The sequence below is a fragment of the Drosophila serrata genome, unplaced genomic scaffold (genome assembly GCF_035046125.1).
Source record: "Drosophila serrata isolate PLE 108 unplaced genomic scaffold, ASM3504612v1 contig_362, whole genome shotgun sequence".
NCBI classification, from domain to species: Eukaryota; Metazoa; Arthropoda; class Insecta; order Diptera; family Drosophilidae; genus Drosophila; species Drosophila serrata.
Window position 1 is genome coordinate 2468322 of NW_028257260.1, and position 21526 is coordinate 2489847.

At 35.9% G+C, this 21526-nt stretch overlaps 1 long non-coding RNA gene and 2 other non-coding genes across 3 annotated transcripts in view; 1 reads left to right on the top strand and 2 right to left on the bottom strand.

Moving 5' to 3' along the window:
* Window positions 1–714: 714 nt before the first annotated feature.
* The window catches only part of LOC147642739 (uncharacterized), a 77413-nt gene continuing 56601 nt past the window's right edge, over window positions 715–21526 (bottom strand). Inside the window, exon 2 of the long non-coding RNA XR_015273101.1 lies at window positions 715–744. This is a non-coding gene — a long non-coding RNA (uncharacterized LOC147642739). The remainder of the gene's footprint in view (window positions 745–21526) is intronic.
* Window positions 5798–5871, bottom strand: TRNAI-AAU (transfer RNA isoleucine (anticodon AAU)). Its single transcript has one exon. It is a non-coding gene; the product is annotated as a tRNA-Ile (tRNA).
* On the top strand, window positions 6718–6790 carry TRNAR-UCG (transfer RNA arginine (anticodon UCG)). The gene has a single exon. It is a non-coding gene; the product is annotated as a tRNA-Arg (tRNA).

Genomic DNA, 21526 nt, shown 5'->3' on the forward strand with positions numbered 1-21526 from the left:
TTAGATATATTCCCCTTCTATTGCTTTTTAAATCCCCTTTTCAATTACATAAAATTTCCCCCACATTTCCCGCTGGTCTCGTAAACCCATGCTGAGCCTTTCTCGATACGTTAACCGCACTCATCATTAAACGAACTGAGTTATTAATTCAAATCATTCATTCAGCGAGTGCAAATATTTGCACCACCCACAGAGTGTACAAAAAAAAAGAATGAAACAGGAAATACGTAAAAGTATAAAAATAATAAAACAAGAATAAAAGCGGAAATAAATCAAAAAGGAAACCAGTAAAAATGATTGCGGCTCCTGTAGCGACGTCATCGTTAATTTGTTATTTGATGAACGCTCTAAGCACACATAACCAGGAGGAAGTCCCAACGCTTAAGTTCCCCCCTTACTCTTTCTCCGGAGCCCACCCTTTTTTTCCTAGGAGCCACTGGGGCACACTCAGTCACTACTCGCAGGATGAAGGACTAAGGACGAATGGCAGCGCGCGGAGAGCGGAGGACGACGACAAACGTCAACGACGCACTTAATGAGCCCCGTGTGGCCAACATGTTAATCCATCCCGGCCTGAACGGACTACACTGCGAGAAAGCCTTTTTAATTTCATAAATTATATACATGGGTTTTGGTACTATAAACTTCTAACTATATTTTGAGAGAAATTTACAACTGCTTTCTTTATTTTATAAAGTTCTTTTACTTACCTTGGCTTAGTTCTCAGTTAAAGTTGGAAAATTACTGCAAGAAAAGAAAAGAAAATATAATATATAAAATAAATAAATATTTAAACCTTTAGAATTTTACTGTAAAAAGAGAATTATGTATTAAATAAGATAACAGAAACATAAGCTGTGTAAGGTCCATATAGTTAAAACATTTATAATCCATAAGTATACAATTTTAAAAGGATAATTATAAAATATGATGAGATAAAATATAGTTAAAACATTTGTAAACCTTTAGCGAATAATTAAAAAATTATAATTATAAAATAAGATAATAGAAACTTAAGATGTGTAGAGCCCAAAGATTTGAATTATGCCAGCAATATTTTTTAGAAATTTGCGATCCTTCTGGCTTAAATAAATTCCAAAGAGAGTGTTCTAGAGCTAGCCTATACAAATTCTAATACTAATAAATTTTATGTCTTTCTGCAACTTATTATTATAAAGTTTTTGCTTTATAAATTCTTTAAATTAACAATATAATTAAAAATTAAAAGAGACACATTATTTGTGTAAAGTGCAGAAACTACGGACTATGGACTGCGGACTCCCAACTGCCCAACTTCCTACTCCCTGCTTCCTGCTTCCGATTCCCAACTCTGGACGTAGCCTGGCATCAGAAGTCGTCATTCAACGCGATTTCCACCAGGAACCACCCACCAAGTGCCACCACCCACCGACCAAAAGCAACCCCATTCGCATTTGTTTCGCGAGCGATGCATACGAATGCATTTTTGTGTTTTAATTGCCCCCCGGCCCATGGGGAAACCCCGGGCGGATTTTTCCAGCTTTATATAGTAGAAAGGCTGCAATTTTTTCATTTTTTTCTTTTTTTTATATATTTCACGCTTATTTATTGAGGGGCGGGCCGGCATTTAGGGGGGGGGTTCAAAAATGGAGTCGCATAAATCAAGAAACTGACGAGGCGTCAATGGCAGGCGGCGACATTCGGTCCAGTCGCCACTTTCTAGCTTTTCTTTGGCTTTCCACCATTTTCCCAACCATACCACTTGTGTTTTTTTCTTTTACACTCTTTGCAATGAGCCAACGAAGCTGGTCATGGCAAATTATAAATTAAAAATGGCTACAAAAATTCCCATTTGAAGAGTCTCATTATAATTGAGCAATAATAAGAACTTTAGCCAAATGGAATTAAGTGGTAAACAAGGCGTTAATTGAGGTAAATAATATGTTTAAAAACTGGTTTAATTTGCTGAAATATGGATACATATAATATATGGATAATATATATACTTTAGCCAAGGATTTTCTTGAATTTGGGAATAAGATTAGCAAAGGATATATATATGGATAATATATATACTTTAGCAAAGGTTTTTCTTGAATTTGGGAATAAAGTAAGCAAAGAATATATACCTCTAAAAATGATTAAGGATATCCAAGTCTGTCAAGTTAATGTAGTAAACTTTTTAGCACTTGTAGAAAATCAAAAGGTTCAATCTACAAAAAATAAAAGAGGGAAAAACATTCTGAAATTGGAACTGGCCACTGGCCATGGTCTATGGGCCATCAGACATCAGGCATCAGACATTGGGCCCAATGAGACCAGGGGCCATGTCGTCGTTGTCGTTGTCGTTGTCGTTGTCGTTGTCGTCATGGCCCTGTTAGATCGCTCTTTGGGGTAAAATAAATTACCATAATTTAAGCGTAATTCAGTGCCAGTGGCAGCAAAAACTGTGGACCCTATGGCGTTGGCGGCTTTTCTGCTTTTGCCTTCCAGCTCTCAGCTCCCTGAAACTGGATCTGGAGTTATGGCGACTATACCCACATATATACGTATGTACTTATATGGTCTATATGCCTGTGTGTGTGGGTGTCGTTATGTCGTCTTCTTGGCTAAGTGGACACGAAACATGCACGGACCAGCCATGATTTGTTGGTGGCCCCAACTCCGCCATATATTGTTTTTCTCTTTCATTTTTTTTTTTATGTTGGTTGAACCCTCCAGCCAGGGGCATATGCAATTGGTCAATTGATTTATTCCAAACATCTATAGTCTTCCCCTTTTGGGGGTTATCGAAAAACCAGAAAATTTGACCTTATTGCGGTTTACTATCCTTGGAGGAATTGGTAGGGAAATATTTTTTTGATTTTAAGCTTGATGTAAGAAAAAAGTAATATAACTTTGATCAATTGATTATAATAAATTAGGTAACTTAAAGGTAAGTATTAAACATACATTAAACATAAGATTCTACAAAAAATTATGCCAGTGCCAGGGATATAGCCTGAGAGCTGGGTATTCCTTAATGTATATAAGTCAAAATAATCTAGAAGATACCTTGGAAAATTTTGAAAAATAATTATGATATAGTCTTTCAGTAAAAGATTTAAAAATGCACTTCTTAACAAGAATATTTGACTAAATGGAGATGAATTTACAAAGAAAATCAAGTATACGTAACTTAAATAATGGACTAATATATTAATATATATTTATGAATCCCACTTATAACCTAATTTTTCTTCTTAAATTATAGAATACCTTAAATAAATGTCTTAAATAATACTGTATATTTAAAGATTCTTTATATATAATAATTTTTCTTCTAAAATTATAAATCTTCTTTAAGTTTTTATATAATAACTTTCTTTTTTATTGAAAAAACTAAAAAAAAAAACAAAAAAAATAAATTTTTCTTTTTAAATAAAAGCGTGACCTAAAAAAAAGTTCTTACATTCTTATCTATCTATCATTAAACTTTATTCTTCTTCTAAAATTATAGCTCTACTCTATTTTTGTATATGATAACTTTTTATTAATAAAAAGTACTAAAACATTCACATATTTTTTAATATAATCAGGGAAACAAGTCAGAAAAGAACCTCCTTTAATTCCACACCATCACTAAAACAAAATTCCTTATTCGTAAGAGAATTTCCAAGTCGTTTGTGGGAAAATCCTTGCAGGATTTCAGCTAGGACAAATGTCCGAGCGTGTTTCAGTTAAGCTTTTTGATAAACTGTCCCCTGCCCTTGTGCAGTCTTTGAGGTTCTCAAACGTTTACGGCTGCCATTTTTTCTTGCTGCTGCTTTCTTTTTACTATTTTTATTTCTTTCTTTCTTTTTTTCCCAGAATCAGTAGACCCAGACCAGCCAGACAGAGGAGTAGGAGGAGGAGGCTTTCCATGGGGCTCCAGGGGGGCCTACGACAAGTACAAGGCTAATAAAGTTCAATAGCCAAGGCGACGCCTGCTAAATGTGCGCACAGCTCATTTGATGCACATTATCGTTGGGGTTCAGTTTGGTTCTTTTCGCTTCGACTTTTCATTTTGAATGTTTGCCAAAAAGTAAAAAATAACACAAAAAAAAAACTATATACTGAACAGAGAGATACGAAGGAGTTGCTGGGGAGGGGGAAATAAAAACATTTACAAGCCAGGACGAAGCTCGCTGCTGACCTGTCCCCACTTTACGGGCCAAAGAAAATATGCTGTATGCTGTATGTATATGCGACGGCAAATGGCGCCTGCAAATTGGTAGCCATGAATCGAACTGAATGAATTGAAGGCAGTTGTTGCTGGGCCCTTTGCGAAGGGAATTGAATGGAATGAAATGGCATGGAATCGCCTCGAAACGAATTGAATTGAATTGAATCAAATGAAATGTAGCCAAATGAAAAGAAGAATGAATAAAGCAGTCGCTGTGCAGAGAAGGGAAGATGCCTCTGGGCCTTAAGCCAATCATCCTGATGATGAGGCAGGACGATTATGATGCCGGGAATGCTGATGAGGCTCATGATTTTGATTATTGCTGTTGTTGTTCTGGTCATGTGGAGAGAACATTTTAATCCAAAATTCAATACAATAAGCTATTTTACTAACTAGAAACAGAGGGAATAGAAATCACACAAGCAGGAATGAGAAATAGTATTAATTCCCTGTTAATTTCTTTCTTAGTTTTTGAATTTTCAAAGATTTAAATGACTTCGAGTTCTCTTTTCAGATTTCTTACTTTATAAAGTTTAATTTCAAGAAAGAATAAACACATAATTAACATCTTATATTATGGCAACACTGCGTATGAATGATGTGATATTCATGCTAATGGTTCCAATGATATTAATTGCTGTTCTAGTCATGTGGAGAGAACATTTTAATTAAAAATTTAATTCAATAAACCATTTTACTGGCTAGAAACAGAAGGAATAGAAAGCATACAAATATTTCTCTTTGAAATACTATTAATTCCCTGCTAATTTCTTCCCCGCTTTTTGAATTTTCAAAGATTTGTAAGACTACTTTGAGTTCCCTTTATTGCTTTTTTACTTTATTATACAAAGTTTAATTTCAAAGTCTGAATAAATACTCAATTTACAGTTTAAATATTTAGCCTTAAAGTAATTTGTTATGGCAACACTGCGTATGAGTGATATGACACTCGGCTTAAGCATTTTAATTGTCTTACTTTTGTGTGTGCAATGTCTTATGTGTCGTTTATATTTTCATTAGTAATAAAGTAAATGCTAGAATTTGAAATGGTTTAACGTATTTTTCTGTATAAAGGAATTAATTCCTGGCTAATTTCTGCCCTGCTTTTTGAATTTTCAAAGATTTCAAAGGCTCCGGTTTAAGTCTTCTTTATTCTTTATTGCTTTCTTATTTTATCACATAACGTTTAATTTCAAGTGAGAATAAACAGTCTATTTGCAGCTTATGTTCAACTTCAGTTTATATTCAAGTAATTTGTGCTGGCAACACTGCGTATGAGTGATATGACATTCGGCTTAAGCATTTTAATTGTCTTACTTTTGTGTGTGCAAAGTCTTATGTGTTGTGTGAATATTTTTATAATGAATGGCCAGACTTTGAAATGGTTTAATAATTGTCATTCACTAAAAGTGAGTGGTCATTAAAGAAGAAACAGATATTGAGCCACAAATGGTTTTCATTCTTAACAAGACCTTGGTTACGCAATAAACTCTAAGCTAATAAAGGTTTTTTTATAGTGAATGCTTTTATATTTCTTTTACTTAAATAAAATAAAAAAAACTTTGGAAGCTCTTAAATATTTTTAAATTAAAAAAAAATATAAAAAATAAAGCTTGGCCCATGAGGGGATCGAACCCGCGACCTTCGCGTTATTAGCACGACGCTCTAACCAACTGAGCTAATGGGCCTCTTCGATCTTGTCCGTCCAAAAACCAAATACGATTAAGAGAGATAATGGCAGAGAACGAAAAAAAATCTAAAAATAGCACACGGTGGATCCCAATGAGATCCCCCTTCTCTCTATCAGCTTTAAGCTCTGTGATTAACATTGCCGCAGTGGCAGTATTAAAGCCGGTGACGTGGCACAAAAGCTCAATCACCCTCAAAAGAGGACAAGGGTTGAGTGAGAGGGGGAGAGGCGTAGAAGAGATAGGGAGCAAAAGAAGCCGGAAATATATTCTCATTGCCAGCATGTTTGCTTCCTTTTCTTCTCCCTCCTACCCACCGCCCCCCTTGGCCAGACAAAAACGAAAGGAAAAACAATAAAGAGCCAGTTGTAGTAGTAGGAGCAGCAGCAGCTGAGAGTTTCCAAGTCATTTTGCACATTTCCTTGACATTTCATTTTTTATATTTCGCCCCGCCGTCTAGTTATTCTTCGGTTTTTTTTTTTTTGTATTTTTTTTTTAGTTATTCCAGCACTCATTGCTTGCGTATGGAACGTGTTCTATTGTTGGTTGTCTTGCTTGTGAGCCAGGAAGAGGAAGAGGAAGCAGATGCACCTCTTTGTCCGTCCGTCAGTCCGTCATTCCGTCAGCTGTTCATTAGAGCGTTGCTTAATTAGCGTCTCGCTTTGTTTTTGCACACACACACACACACACACACATTGCGTCTCTATCCCCCATTGCCATTCCCCCAACATCTGGGCTCGCATTCATTCTGACTCGCTCTCTCTCTCTCTCTCTTAATTCGGACTTGCTATCTCCTTCTAGCCCCCTGCCTGGCGGATTCGCATCTTAATCAGTGAGATTCGAGAGGACCGTGTGGCCTAATGGATAAGGCGTCGGACTTCGGATCCGAAGATTGCAGGTTCGAATCCTGTCACGGTCGAATATAAGTACGGTTTTTTGCTTTATCTTTTTTAAGCTTAAATCAGGGGAGGATTTCAATGGGGAATGAATGAATATATTTAATTATCTTTTTCAGTTATTTGCTCCCAGGCAAACAATATTACAACTTTTTTATGGTGAATATTTCGAAAATTATATGAGTATTTAGAATTTACTAGTAGGTATTTTTAAATGTTCAAGAACATTCAAAAATTACATTGTTATTTTAGCAGTTTAACTTTTTATTTACTGCTAGAATGGATTACCTAAATATAGTTTGTATAATGTATTTAACTTTAAAATGTGTTAACAACATAAAGTTTGAGTAAATTCATATAAAAACTAGAACTTTTGGCTTAAAACTTTTGAAAACCCCAAAATGTTGGATAATTACATTTTCAAGCCCTGTCTCTTCTTTGTTTCAACATGCTTTGTTTTTTTTTTATCTTGTTTTTTTTTAACTTTCTGGGTCTGTCTGACAGGGGCCAAACATCATTACTCAATTTGCAGCAATTAATTTCCATGCCAACAACTCGATTTGTTTTGCCGACTCTTTTTTCACCCGAGCTCTAGCCGCCTCTCTCTCTCTCTCTCTCTCTCTCTGTCCCCGTCTCTGTCTTTGTCCCTGCTGCTGTCCCGCTCTCCATCCCCCATCCATAGAGTGCTCCCTTTCTGCCAGCTGCCTTGTTTACGGGTGACATCCGTTTTGCACAGAGTTTTGATGCAGGCGCAGACGGGTTCGGGCTCCTTGCCTACGCCATGCTGATGATAATGACGGTGATGATGGCGGAGGAGGAGCACAAGGAGCAGCGGGAGCAGGAGACGATGGAGACGGAGACCCTAATTAATTTCTTCAGCTTTTGTCTGCAGTTATTTGCCGCATATGCACACACCCACATCCACACCCACTACCACTACCACTACCACACCCGCACAAAAGAGGTGAGGTGTGCCAGGTGGACACATTTCAACTTATTCTGTGTGCCGGCGAAACCTTTTTGCCAGTAGAACAAGAGCTGTTTTTCTGTTGCCGGAAAAGTTTGGGCCAAAGGTGGCATGCGTTGGCCATAACCTCAATTATATGAAAGCCAGCTCATTGTCGTCTCCAGCTCCTGCTCCTGCTCCTGCTCCTGCTCTTGCTCCTTCTCTTTCACTCGCCTGCAGTGAGCTTTCTCTTTTTGGCCAACTTCTCGATAAGCGTTTAATTGCTGGTCGAGGACCCAGCGTCCTGTCCTGTCCTGCCCTGTCCCGTCCTGCCTCATCCTGTGCCTTGTCTTTTGGGACGGAAGCAACGTGGTGGCAATGAGGGCGAGGAGATTGTGGAAGGAAGGCCACAGAGGGCACCGGAAATGCGTTGAACAATTTCAACCGGATGTTAAATGTCAGAGCGCTTGTCGCCATTGCTGCTGCTGCAGCAGTCGTTGTTGTTGTTGGTATTGTTATTGTTGGAATTGTTGATATTATTGTTGTTGTTGTGGGAGCCCGGCAATTTATAAGCGACAGCCGCTGTCAGACACAGCACAAAATTGATGCCCGATCCGATCGGATCGCCGGGCCTTTCAAGTGGAAACTTCAATGAAAGTGCACTGCTGTTGCAGGTCTGCTTTTAAATGCTACCATGATTGCGGGGAAAATGCAATTGTAATAGCAACTCTGTAGTAACTGTGGCAACTGTTTTTAGTGGAATGGCCTAAAGGAACTTGGCTGCGACAAGAGCTGGTCTTGTGAAACTTGGTATGTGGCTACTTTGTATAACCATAACACTTGACAAGCAAGTTTCAGTTGAATTAGTCTATAAATATGGAGTATATGCTTGATATATCAAGGAAAGAAATTGCTTGAATGACTCCAGATCAAAAGGAAAAACTTTCTGCTTACTTGCCACCTTTAATTGGACTTCAAAAGGCAGCACAAATTTTCACGTCACATCATCACATTTAAATATATATTCTTCTCATTTCCCTAATCAAATCAGCCTTCTTCCCAAAGTTATGATTACGCATTTTTTCGGTGCTGCCTGCAAATTAAATGTTTTGTCAACTCTGAACTGCCAAAACAGCGTCAAATGGCGGCAGACAAACAGGGACAAACAAACAAACAAACAAACAAACAGGCAGAAACACAAACAAACTGGCAAACAAACGAAGAAATAAGCAGGCAAACGAACCAACGAGAATGAACGAACAAACATTGCGAGCAATTTCTGCTGCAATATGAAAAAGTTTTTTTTCCCCCCAACTCTGACTCCCAGCCCCGCTTTTCCTTTTACTTTCCTTTTTTTTTTTTTGCATTCAACTCCTCTTTTTCAGTTTTTTTTTTTTTTCTGTTATTGCTCTGAGCCTCAGTCGACGCTGTAATTTGCATTTGTAATCAAAAAGTTGCATATAAACTTTGTTTTATGCTCATTTTCCTCGGCTAGTCACATGTTTGTGTGTGTGTGTGTGTGTTCCTCTGGTGAAAGCCTCCTCCGGTTGCTAAGACATAAAAGGACATGGCATAGAGGACAAACTCTCATCATAATTTTTCCTAATTTCAAATTATTTCCATTAGTGAAGTGAGAGAGCAGCAGCAAAAAAAAAAAAAGAAAAAGGGGAAAAGCCAGACAAGGATAAGGCACTTTTTGTCAGCATTTAGTAAGGAAAATTGGTCGACGTGGAAAAAAATGGTGAGCATAAAAAAAGGGGTGGTTTCTTTAATCTCAAACTTATGTTTTAATATAATTTGGAAATAGAATCTTGTTAGGTATAAAAAGCAGAGAACAATAATAGTTAAAATATTAAAATGAACATTAATTTTGTAACAATTTTAAACCAAGGAGCTTTACTTAAATATTCTCTTTTAATTTAATATTCCACTAAGCACGCTTTTTATGAACTTGACAAAATTGTCCAATTAAATCTATAAAGGGAAAATCTGTGAAATTGAAAGCCTGCAAAAATTTCCATTTAATCAACTGATGTCGTTTTCCGGCGCGGTGTTTTGGTTTTTCTTTTTTTTTTTTTGGGTTTGAACCGAAAATCAAATCAAATATTTACTTGCTGTTAAATTTATGACAAAACGCAAATCGCATAAAAAGGTTTTTCCTCTCCAACTCCTACTCCTACACCATTTCCTCCTCCTCCCTTTGCTGCTGGCTTTTCCTCTCTGTTTTGTGGTCGCATAAAAAATGCGGCAAATATTTGCGTACAGCTGCGACCCTTAAAAAACCCTTCGAAAATGGGAAGGAGAGGAGAGATGGGGGTCTAGGATGTTTTGTGGTGCTATTTTCCCTCCTCCTTGGCTCCTTGGGGCTTGAAGTAGGCTGAAATAGCGATGCCAAAAGCCGTTTAAGTGCATTTATCCCAGGCCAGGAAGCTGTGACACTTGATAAATACACAGATAGATGGTCTAGACGCAGCCAATTCCCCGTACCCATTTTCATGTATTTTCCACTGCTTTTCCCAGTCAATATTTAATTTGTCACTGTGAGATTTCCACTGTCGCCGGCACAAAAAAAAGTTTTATGTGAGGGCTTTATTTTTCAGTTGCAGTCAGATGCGTTTAAAAATTTGCTGATAAATTAGCCAAAAGCCACTGACTGACGGCACGGCTTAAAAGGGACTCTCTTCCTTTTTTTTGTATCCCTAACTTTACTACGCTTTTTCGCATATCCATTCTTAGTCCATGACATTTAATTTTTCGGACTTACAACACACAAGAACCTACATGAGTGTGTGTGTCCTTATCCTTCGTCCTGAGAATGGGGTTTTAATGCCGATTTATCACTCTTGGGGAGCAAAAAAACAAAGCCAGATGGCAAAAAACTTTTGACTCCGAGGGATGAGCTAGATAGCGTCAACAGGTCTTAAGTTTGACATTTTTCCTATCAAGGGTAATGAAAATTTTGGTAAGCTAAGTTTTAGAGATCTTGTAAGGTTAAATGATACATAATTCAATTTATTAATAAGATGCTAAACAGTATTATGGCTTGTTAAGTATCAATGAAAATTAAGTAAATAACTATGATCAGTAATTAACTATGAGCAGCAAGTATCTGTGACCATTAAGTAACTCTGAACAGTAAGTAGCTATGACCATTAAGTAACTATGATCAGTAAGTATCTATGACCAGTAAGTATGTATGATCAGTAACTATCTATGAACACTAATAAACAATGACTTGCAACTTTTGAAACACAACACATATCTGAGACTAGGCTGGGAGAAGCCACTTCGTTCCGGGGATGTTAGAACTAGTTGGGAATCATATACATGTGAGAGATTTGTTTTGGAACACTTAAATGAGTAAGATATTTGAATGAAACTATGGAGTTTTTCTTCTATATAATTTTACTAAACTATATATATACATATATATAGCTGTCATAGGAACAATCGGACGATATATAGAACAATATTCAGTAATTAATTATGACCAGCAAGTATCTATGACCATTAAGTAACTCTGAACAGTAAGTATCTATGACCAGTAAGTAACTATAATCAGTAAGTATTTATGAACAGTAAGTCACTTTCACCAGGAAGTAACTATGATCAGTAAGTATCTATGACCAGTAAGTATGTATGATCAGTAACTATCTATAAACACTAATAAACAATGACTTGCAACTTTTGAAACACAACCCATAGCTTAGACTAGGCTGGCAGAAGCCACTTCGTTCCGGGGATGTTAGAACTAGTTGGGAATCATATGCATGTGCGAGATTTGTTTTGGAACATATAAATGAGTAAGATATTTGAACGAAACGATGGAGTTTTTCTTCTATATAATTTCACTGGTATATAAGTCGGAGCATGGCGAATCGGAGGACTATATATATACATATATATAGCTGCCAAAGGAACAATCGGACGATATATAGAACAATATTCAGTAATTAATTATGACCAGCAAGTATCTATGACCATTAAGTAACTCTGAACAGTAAGTAGCTATGACCATTAAGTAACTATGATCAGTAAGTATTTATGAACAGTAAGTAACTTTGAACAAGAAGTAACTACGATCAGTAAGTATCTATGACCAGTAAGTCTGTATGATCAGTAACTATCTATGAACACTAATTAACAATGACTTGCAACTTTTGAAACACAACACATAGCTTGGACTAGGCTGGCAGAAGCCACTTCGTTCCGGGGATGTTAGAACTGGTTGGGAATTATATACATGGGCGAGATTTGTTTTGGAACATAATTAGGAGCAAGCTACTTGAATGAAACTATGGAGTTATTCTTCTATATAATTTCACTGGTATATAAGTCGGAGCACGGCGAATCAGAGGACTATATATATACAAATATATAGCTACCATTGGAACAATCGGACGATATATAGAATAATATTCAGTAATTAATTATGACCAGCAAGTATCTATGACCATTAAGTAACTCTGAACAGTAAGTAGCTATGACCATTAGGTAACTATGATCAGTAAGTATTTATGAACAGTAAGTAACTTTGAACAGGAAGTAACTATGATCAGTAAGTATCTATGACCAGTAAGTATGTATGGTCAGTAACTATCTATGAACACTAATAAACAATGACTTGCAACTTTTGAAACACAACACATAGCTTGGACTAGGCTGGCAGAAGCCACTTCGTTCCGGGGATGTTAGAACTGGTTGGGAATTATATACATGGGCGAGATTTGTTTTGGAACATAATTAGGAGCAAGCTACTTGAATGAAACTATGGAGTTATTCTTCTATATAATTTCACTGGTATATAAGTCGGAGCACGGCGAATCGGAGGACTATATATACATATATATATAGCTACCATAGGAACAATCGGACGATATATAGAATAATATTCAGTAATTAATTATGACCAGCAAGTATCTATGACCATTAAGTAACTCTGAACAGTAAGTAGCTATGACCATTAGGTAACTATGATCAGTAAGTATTTATGAACAGTAAGTAACTTTGAACAGGAAGTAACTATGATCAGTAAGTATCTATGACCAGTAAGTATGTATGGTCAGTAACTATCTATGAACACTAATAAACAATGACTTGCAACTTTTGAAACACAACACATAGCTTGGACTAGGCTGGCAGAAGCCACTTCGTTCCGGGGATGTTAGAACTGGTTGGGAATTATATACATGGGCGAGATTTGTTTTGGAACATAATTAGGAGCAAGCTACTTGAATGAAACTATGGAGTTATTCTTCTATATAATTTCACTGGTATATAAGTCGGAGCATGGCGAATCGGAGGACTATATATATACATATATATAGCTGCCAAAGGAACAATCGGACGATATATAGAACAATATTCAGTAATTAATTATGACCAGCAAGTATCTATGACCATTAAGTAACTCTGAACAGTAAGTAGATATGACCATTAAGTAACTATGATCAGTAAGTATTTATGAACAGTAAGTAACTTTGAACAAGAAGTAACTACGATCAGTAAGTATCTATGACCAGTAAGTCTGTATGATCAGTAACTATCTATGAACACTAATTAACAATGACTTGCAACTTTTGAAACACAACACATAGCTTGGACTAGGCTGGCAGAAGCCACTTCGTTCCGGGGATGTTAGAACTGGTTGGGAATTATATACATGGGCGAGATTTGTTTTGGAACATATAAATGAGTAAGATATTTGAACGAAACGATGGAGTTTTTCTTCTATATAATTTCACTGGTATATAAGTCGGAGCATGGCGAATCGGAGGACTTTATATATACATATATATAGCTACCATAGGAACAATCGGACGATATATAGAACAATATTCAGTAATTAATTATGACCAGCAAGTATCTATGACCATTAAGTAACTATGATCAGTAAGTATTTATGAACAGTAAGTAACTTTGAACAGGAAGTAACTATGATCAGTAAGTATTTATGAACAGGAAGTAACTATGATCAGTAATTATCTATGACCAGTAAGTATGTATGGTCAGTAACTATCTATGAACACTAATAAACAATGACTTGCATCTTTTGAAACACAACACCTAGCTTGGACTAGGCTGGGAGAAGCCACTTCGTTCCGGGGATGTTAGAACTGGTTTGGAATTATATACATAGGCGAGATTTGTTTTGGAACATAATTAGGAGCAAGCTACTTGAATGAAACTATGGAGTTATTCTTCTATATAATTTCACTGGTATATAAGTCGGAGCATGGCGAATCGGAGGACTATATATATACATTTATATAGCTACCATAGGAACAATCGGACGATATATAGAACAATATTCAGTAATTAATTATGACCAGCAAGTATCTATGACCATTAAGTAACTATGATCAGTAAGTATTTATGAACAGTAAGTAACTTTGAACAGGAAGTAACTATGATCAGTAAGTATCTATAACCAGTAAGTATGTATGGTCAGTAACTATCTATGAACACTAATTAACAATGACTTGCAACTTTTGAAACACAACACATAGCTTGGACTAGGCTGGCAGAAGCCACTTCGTTCCGGGGATGTTAGAACTGGTTGGGAATTATATACATGGGCGAGATTTGTTGTGGAACATAATTAGGAGCAAGCTACTTGAATGAAACTATGGAGTTATTCTTCTATATAATTATACAAGTATATAAGTTGGAGCATGTCGAATCAGTGGGCTATTTATTTATACATATATATATGCATATAGATGCCATAGGGACGATCGGAAAACTTTGAAAAAAAAATATAACCATTAAAAGCGTGCCTTAAAGTAGGATATTCTCATTTTAAGTTACTAAAAATATGTTTAAATATTTTAAGAATTATAAAATGTTTTAAAAATAATAATGAATAATAAAAATGTTCTTTTGTTCAACAATATAATATATTTAAGTACACTTTTTGATAAATTTTTAAAGTTTTAAAAACTCTAGTGTCTAATGTCTGTAGGATCTCTAAATATTTTATTTCATGAAAATCGTTGCCAAAAACCCTTTCGGTTAAGCCTCTGTTACACTTCTTTCCTTACCCTTCAAGTTCTCCTTAAAAATTCCATTTTTATTTGAACACTTTCAACAATTCTTGGCCAATTTTCTGGTTGTTCAAACACAAACTCTTAGGAAAAGCGCTTTCCCCGCCCCCCACATCCTGGAAATTCCCACAGTTTTTGCTGCGAACCGAAAAGCTGACCGCAAGTTGACAGAGTTTCTGGGCACAAAAAAAAACCCCCACCGCATACCCAGAACCCCTTGGTAAGCCGGCAACGGAGATTTAGTTAATTAAAATACAATAAAACATGCAAAAGTGCTGAAATACTTAGGCCAAAGCGGGCCACAAAAGCCGCAAAATGCCCCTGGGACACGCGTTGGATAACTCTCGTCCCTCAAACCTCCTATTCTCCTAGGCTCCTAGGCTGGATTAACTTCACTCAACTTGGGTTCCAGTTCAACTCTTTGGCCGGGCTTCAAGTTGCCTCTGCTACTTTTTGGGGCCAAGTCATAGCAGCAGGAGCAGGAGCAGGAGCAGGAGCAGGAGCAGGAGCAGGAGCAGGAGCAGGAGCAGTGTGTGCGCACATGGCGTATGCATGATGTGAACGCATGCCACCAGAAAGGGGAGATGAATCCACAGAGGAGAAGGTGGTCCTGGTGGTGGTTGCATCGGTGGTGGAGTTGGTAGATCCACTGCAATATTCAGCAACCAACTGCCAGGGCAGTGGCAACTCAATTAATCCGCCCAGGACCACGTTAAATGCATTTATTTTTAAGCAGCAACGGACAGATGGTCAGCAGGACATAACAGCACATAACAGACGGACATAAACCTTTAAAAGGACATTTAAATTCGGATATTTTTTGTTGATATTTTCATATATTTCCATACACAGAGTATTGCTAACTATCAAGGTATTTTGAACCTGTACTGTTTAATGTACAAACATAGGAATGATTTCTGAATTAAAATGAATACATTTTTGGCTTAGTTATGAGATTTTTAAACTTAGATTTGCCAAAAAAAAATGTCATAGAAAAATTTCAATAAATATTGTTTCAAAGAAAGCCAATTTTCAAATTCAATATCAAATTGTTTTTATTTTTACGATGTGAAATGTTCTAGCATAATTTTAAACTTAATTTTTATATGATTTTAAAACCCACAAATATTTAATTCAAATTGGTTTTAATAATAATATTTTTTTCAGACAAAGAAGCCAAATAACAATGTTCTTTTTTCCAAGCCTAACAAAAATATTATTAATAATACAGATTGAATTTATTTAATGAACAAGCCTGCAAGCCGGGTATTGCATGGTCGAAACACTCAACTATAATCCATTCTGCGCCACTGGTTTCATATTTTTATTACAATCTGCTTACGTCCCAAGTGACGTTGGGTTAACTCCAGCCTTTTTCTTCAGTTTTTCACTGTTTTCGGTGGTTTTTTGAAAGCTTTTTGTTGTTATTTGTTGTTTGGGGCAACGAGAGGACTGCCAATTATGCGGAAGGCCGCTGAATAAATATGAAATGACATAAATGACCGCACAACACAGCAGAATCAGTGGCGGCAACAACAACAACAACAAAAAGGTTTCAGTTTTCCAACTTATTTTCGACCCTCGTCTAGGCGGCAACAACAACAACAAACAATTTCAGAAATTACAAAAAAAAAAAAAACATTGACAGGACAACAAAGCCAAGCGGTATAAATATCCCCAGATTCTACCCTTAAAACAGGCAATAAATAACATTTATGACTGACCAAAGCGCTTAAAATTCATATTTCAACGCCGGGAAAATAGAAAAGTCTAAGGAGAAAAACAAGAAAAACGAAAGGAAATTTTTAAATAATCAACATTTGTTTAAAAAGTTTCCAAATATATTATGTTTAACTTGAAAGAAGGCAATCAAATTAAACAATGTGGAAAAGTGAAAGATTGTATGCATAAATTGAATGGAAAAACTGGTTTTCTTTTCAAGAGCTTGGTTTTTTGTTATTTTTTTTAAAGAGGTTGGAAGTTAAATAAAATCTAGTATGCTTTAATCTTCCTTTTTGTTTTGTTAAACATTTTTTATATAAATTTATGTATATTATAAAATAAATAATATTTATATTTTTTAAGGCTGCTTTACCCGTGTCTAAGAAATTGTTTGTAACATATTTGTTTGTTAAAGTATAACCTAAGTTAGTAATGAATTTCATGTGCAAACTTATTTGTTTTGGTATTTAAATATCACTTCATGGCTTAAGAAATTCTAGAGAACAGAGAGTATTTGAAAAATAATTTGGTAAACTATCTTCTTTTGTATTAAAACCTTCATAATCGTTTTCTATATTTTATGTTTCCCTAACCTACAACTTAAAATTTTTACTTATGTATATTTAAATTGTTTTGTGCTTCTTTTTTTTGGGTTTCAAAGTGAAAAACTTTAAAAATTATTTAGAACTTGTTTCAATATAAATTTTGTCAATAAACAGCTTCTTTATAGTTTAATATTAAAACAAGAAAGGAAACTAATTTCACAGTTGAATTAAAAACTTGTTCACAAATTAATAATTTTTGAAATGTTTATATACAAATAATTGCAACAAATCAATGCTTCTAAAACTCATAACTAAGCCAAAAATGCATTAATTTCAATTCGGAAAGCTTTCGTATATTAGGTTTTATTAGGTTAATAAATCTGCATACTCATTTAAAAAACTAAATTTTTGTCAATTTTAGAAAGTTTTAACGATGTAACCCTTTGCTTTTTTTTTCAAAAATGGAACATTTTTAAAATGTTGTTTTTTTAACCGGAGAAAGATTCGCCTGTTGATGCTGATCAATAATATATATGAAATATACGTTCGGAAATGATTCCTTCACTTAGTTTGAAGCTTCTGACAGAAATTATCATACTTTGCAAGGGTATAAAAATAAATATATACAGACTACAGTCAAGATTCTTTGATTGAGTGCAATCAAGTTAGCTTAAATCAAAAAATGCAAGTAAATATATTAATAATCCTAGGCAACTATCTGGCAAAAAACTAACTTTCGATCCAGGTTGTATTACTTAATAAGTCTGTGCGAGGCTATAAAAATGTTATAAAAGTAAAATGGAAATCGACACAAAACGTAGCAACTTCAAATGCATTTAGCCGCCGGAGAGCAGACGCCAGCAGGGAAAAAAAGAAAGAAAGAAAGAAAGAAGCCCCGTGTTCCAGGATATACTGTGTCCGTGTCTGGGAACAGGGAATAGGGAACGGGAGCGGATACGGATACAGACTCGGACACGGACACGGGACACGATGTCCGGACAAAATGGGGCAATTATTGTAAGCGGCTTTCATCGTGCGATGATTACACTTACAACAGAAACGGAGCGCACCAAGAAGAGCGCCATTGAGGATCCCAAAAGAAGTACTAAAAAAAATTAAATCGTACATAAAAATATATATACTAAATACTATATATATATATATATATATATATATGTATATATATATTGTAAGCCAGGCAAGGCGAAATTTCTAAGAACGCATCTGCTGTTTGTTGGCTTCACTCCGCTTTCTATGTACATATACAAAAGTATTTTCTTTTTATGCCATGTTTGTGTTGGCCTAATTAGTGGCAGTGCATTTTTATAGCATAATTTTCGGCGTTGTAAGCGTTTTTTCCCCACCCTCCACAAAACCACCATCGAAATGGTAAAACATGGAAAGTATTACATTCAAATTTATGAAGCTGCATGGGGCCAAGGGAAAAAGAAAAGCCGAAAAAAACACACTGGGAGGAGTCAGGAACATGGACTTGGTTACATTTACACACAGCGGGCGGTCTGTTGGTCTGAAATTGAGGCATCTAAGGGATCTGCTAATGGGGGAAATTAGCGGCAAAGCTACTCCAGTTTACCCCCTCTGGAGTGGGTTGGAAAAACCCCTCCATCGTACAGCCATTTTCCACGCAGCTAAAGCTAACCATTATGGTTGGCGCCGGTAAAACTCACCTGCAAACGAGATAAGCAAAAGATAAAAGACTTGAATTAATAAATAGTTCAGCAAATGAATGAGAATTACTTAGTTAAATTGTTAACCAACTGAGGTTTAATTATTTACTACAGCTAGCACAGAGAGATAGTAAGTTTTCATTTCAAAAAGCGTGTAAATGTAATAAAATAATGTTGCGGAAGTTAATTTAAAGAAACATAGTTAGTTGCTTTATGTACCCTAAATAAATCTATGAGATATTAAAACATGTTAAAAGGGTTACATTGCATTTTCCTCCTGCCACTCCCCCTTACCATTCTGCGGGAAAACTGATAAATGAAATAATAATTTCCATTCGATGAAAGTTTGTCTGCTTCTCAAAAGCAACTCGCAACTTGCTGCAAGACGCTTTCGTAAATTTATGAACTTTATGGCCGGCAACTTCAGAGGCCGCCAGTGGGTCGAAAAGGGTCGTTAGTCGGCAGTCGGCAGTCGGCAGTCAATATCTTGTGCATTTCAATAGTTCATATATTTCGGAGGATACCACCTCTCCACAGCCACATCCTTGGACCCTTAGGTCCCCTCCCCCCCCCCCCATCAAAGCAGAAACCACGAACGTTTCGTTGGTTGCAATAAAAATGCATTTCATGCTCGAAACATGACTTGGCTCAATTTATTTTACTTTGCCGCATTTAACGACTTCACACAGGCGCCACCAGACTTGGCCTAAGTCCGGGCACTGCGAGAAAAAATTTTTATCTTTTTGGATATTTTAAAGATTTTATTAAGGTAAAAAATTGAAGGTTTTTGGGTCATATTAATTAATATTCATACAAAGGCTTTTGACTCTATTTCAGATAACACAGATCTGTATGAATTTATATATTATTATATATTTTTTTAAATTATATAAAAAGTGGAAAATGTTTTTAAACATTTAAATTAATAATTCAGTTATGTTTAGGTATTTACCCAGTTATGTGGAAAATACTATAAACATAAACATAGAACTAAAAAATTGTCAAAAAATACAAAAGCATACATTTAAAAATGCCGAAATAAAGCTTAAAACTAATAAAATTATAGTTTTTCGCCCAACTTATACCTATTTCGTTTCTTTAAAATCGAATATTAAATGCAAAGTATATTTAATTATTTAAACTAGTAAAAATAAGGAATCTAACTATAGAAAATTTATGGGAGGCAAATAAAATTGTATGAGATGTGTAACGCCATACAATATTTAATTTTTTATGTCTCAAAAAAAAAAGTACTGTATGTGTGTATCTTAAAAAATGTATTTAAATATATTTTGTATAAGGCTTATGCAAAAGAAATATAAATTTATAGGATGCATAACATAACATATACATATCAAATTTATATTTATGGTATAAATTTATGTGGCCTTTGTTCTCCGATATAACACTAAGAAACCCCGTATTTATTTGCAATTTTAATACATTTTCTTGCATTGCTTTCCCCAACCCCCAAAACCCACCCTGTTTTCGCTCAGTGTATTTTCCAAATGTAGAATTTGGCAGCTCCATCTATCTGTGTCCGCCTGCCCACACACATGGCCCCGGTGTAATGGTGTTAGACCACAATGAGCTCAATTTACGCCAATGATTGGCGGTGCTTGGCAAAGGCGGAAGCAGCGGCCGACTCACTCACGCACAGACCAGGCAACTTCCGGGGGAGGGGGGGCGGTAAGGGAACACACGGGAGAGAGGGGGGCGTGGCATGGCGAACAAGTTTTTTGTTTGCATTTGCCTATCGTCTGGGACTTGCAGAGGAGGTGCCTGGCAGACGGGATTCCGGATCCCAGGGATCCAGAAGCAGACGTTAACTATCGCGTGCAGACATTGCCAATGTTAACCACGCCCCCCTCTGCCTTTTTTTTTTTTTTGTCCGCCCCAAAATAAAATCCCAACCACGGACGACGGACACGATGGAGAATTTTCGCCACTGCACACGAAAAATGTTCGACAGTCGTGGAAAAACGGGAAGCACAAGTTGAAGTTGAAGACTTTTAGGCAACACAAAAAAAAAAATGGGGAAAAAATCTAAAATTCGCAATAAAAAAAAAAGGAAAAAATCAACTGCAAGGGGATTCCCCTGGAACCAAAGGCTGGTAGCTGTCATGTCCCAGACACAGGGGCGTCGCACTGGAGGAGCTCCAAACGGAGACTGTTTTTCTTTTATTTTCTCTCTCTCAAGCTTGATCAATAACTTGGAATCAGAAAGCGACAAAAAAAATAAAAAAAGAAAGTAAAGTAAAGTGAATGGAATGTCTTGGGTTTCTTTTGGCCAAATTCCTGAGGTCTTATCCCCTTTGGCTTAGACCAGACCAGTTAACTTGTTACTCGTAACCATAGACAGCCAATCCGTGTTAGCCAAACTATAACTAAACACATTGATTTTTATTATAGATTACTTTTAGGGAAGTTTTTTTTTAAACAAAAATAAATAAATTATTAGGACTTAGACGCAAAAAAGCTTGTCCTTAAAGTAAATTTATTTATTTTAGAAAGGCATATAAGAAAGGTAGCAATGTTTACGAAAGAGATCTTTTCTTGAAAGTTACAGAAAATCATCTAAGACATAACATAGAGTATTTAATATTTTATTCGGTAGTTTTTAATAAATTTCCCCGAAACTACACAACTCCTACACCATTGCCATTGGCCTATTTTGTGATAATAAAAAAGGCTAAACGACTCCTTTTCCAAACGAGTTCTTAAACAACAAAAGAGATTTAAATTACGCATGTTAAGCGGTTTATACAGCAACAACAAAAACATGAAAAAAAAAAAAAAAAAATAAAGTGGA